The sequence below is a fragment of the Podarcis tiliguerta genome (assembly GCF_965153285.1).
Source record: "Podarcis tiliguerta genome assembly, chromosome: 5".
Classification (NCBI taxonomy): domain Eukaryota; kingdom Metazoa; phylum Chordata; class Lepidosauria; order Squamata; family Lacertidae; genus Podarcis; species Podarcis tiliguerta.
Genome location: NC_139538.1, coordinates 63,411,032 through 63,413,465, shown reverse-complemented (window position 1 = coordinate 63,413,465; position 2,434 = coordinate 63,411,032).

Sequence of the window (2,434 nt, the reverse complement as noted above, 5' to 3'; positions counted from 1 at the left end):
TTAATCAGTCACACCGAGAGCCAATGGTGTGCTTAGAGGCCCTGCCCAGTGAGGCAGAGGTGAGTATTGCTTTGCAGAAAGACTCCCACATCTCCGTAGTACAAGTTACAACAGAAAGAGAGTTGGCTCACGCTGTCAGTTTGGCAACATAAATTAGAGGTTTCCTTAAAGGAAGCTGTTGAAATAAAAGCAAGAGAAACATTGAAAGCTCTTTAAGTTCATACAATGTGTCTTTAAAGAGGACCAAACTGGCAAAAGAGAATGAAACTGTAAAACCAGAAATGGCAGAATGATTACATTGTTATTTGAGGAGATACAAGCAGCTGCAGACAAAAAGTAATGCACATGAATTCCAAACACAAATACACACACACACACACACACCTGCCCAGGCACTCATTCAAAAATTGTGACTTCTGCACGAGAATTACCATATTTTCCCATGTATAAGACTAGGTTTTTTCCCCTAAAAAATGATGTCAAAAATTAGGGGGCATCTTATACACGGATACATCTCTCCCCATTTTCTTAAATCTGAGTACCTCAAAATAGGGGGCATCTTATCCATGGGGGCATCTTTGTACTGTGCTAACAGGCATTTTACTTTTAGCCACCTGCACCCTCTAAATATTGTAGGAATAACAATATAGTTCCCTCCAGGTGTTGCTGGAATACAAATCCATCAGCCCCACCCAACATTGATGATGGTTGGGAATTATGGGAGTTGTAGTCTACATCTAGAGGGTACTATCCTGACTATACTTTCTGAAAGTAACTTCAGCTTGACATTTCTGCATTGCAGGGAGTTGGGCTAGATGACAGTTGGGGTCGCTTCCAACTCTACAATTCAATGATGTGATGATTTCTTGTTGAGTTTGGCAAAGGTTCTGGTTGCTCATTTTCACTGTGGAGTGAGCACGGATTTATTAATGCTACAACAAAACAGTCTTAGGTCTTGCAAAACAAGTTCAGCAGTCCCGCCCTGGTACTCTTGCATATTTATATTTACAAGATCATCTCTTGAGTGTGAGCCCAGTGAGGAGGAGCCTTGATCTGCCCCAAGGCTGCACTGATCAAAGGCCTTTCCACCTTCTCCTAGGGAACTACTATATGGAACTAAAAAGGTTTCAGTCATCACTCAGATGGGATGGGGGAAACTTGGTGGGTTTTTTCGGCTTAGCAAAAAGGAATTGGTTGCTACTGCTTATATGAAAGGTGAGAACTGACACCTCCAGTCTAACCAAGCCAGTCTATAATTATGTCCTTTGTTTAGTACACAAGATTGGCAGATAGCTAGTAGTTCTGGCTTCAATTCCATTTACTGCTTTGGAACTTTGAAAGCACGTTTCAAACTTAAGCTGTATGGCCTTATGTAAGTTTTCTTAGTAGTTCATCCTATTGATTTCAGACACATTAACATGCATTAAATATTCTTAGGCTTGCAACATATTCCTAACCAGGTTTATTCTGTAATAAATTTCACTGCTGCTAAGGTGACTTGCTATCCCAAAAATGATGGACTTTCTTTCCATCGGCCATCTGCCATGAATGTGTGAGTCGATATTCCTGCATTGCAGGGGGTTGGACTAGATGACCCCTGGGGTCCCTTCCAACTGTACAATTCTGTGATTCTAAATAACACCCCAATCTAATACAGACTTATGTGCATGTAAGCTCAATTCTTTCAGCTCCACCTACCAGCAAAATGTAGATCTATTCATGCAGCTTTAATGTTTAAAAGGTGACTAGGATCAGCTCTTCAGCTGCAGAACATGTGGCTGAAATCACTGGCCTCAGTCCAGATGTGTGCAAATATAAAAATAACAACTGCTCACACGTTGTCCTTTAATGGAAGCTGCCTGCAGTCTAGGGAAACCAGAGCCAGCCTCCCTCTCTAATATTACTGACTCCAAGAATTCCAGCTTTCTTTTTTGGCTATTCATTTTGGTTGGCGATTTACATGTGCCGCACTCTTTTAATGCCATCCAGAAAGCTACATACCTAAGCAAAGATCCTTCTTTACATGCTTGGAACTTAGTGACTGGCAAAGTAACTATAAGTGGTGCATTTTACTTCTAACTCACTTTATTCCACATCTAAAGCAGTCTGTTGACATCTGTTTCTCTTTAGATTTAAAGAGTGTTGCTAAGGATCTTTAATGTTCGCAACTGACAAACACCTGCCTCACCATTTATTTAGAAGCCTGCCCACAATACAGTACTTGATGCCACAGGAAGTTTGAGGAAAGCTAGTTAAATCAGGTTTATTCGCCTTTTTCTCCAGTGTGGAGAACAAAAGGCTCTACAGACAAGTGACAGTGGCATGTGGAGTTTTGAAAGTCAGCAATCATATTTTCCTCGAAAGACGGGCAACACCCAAGGTATGTGTAGGTATGTGTAGTATGTGTAGACTCATAGCAATTTCTGCTTATCAG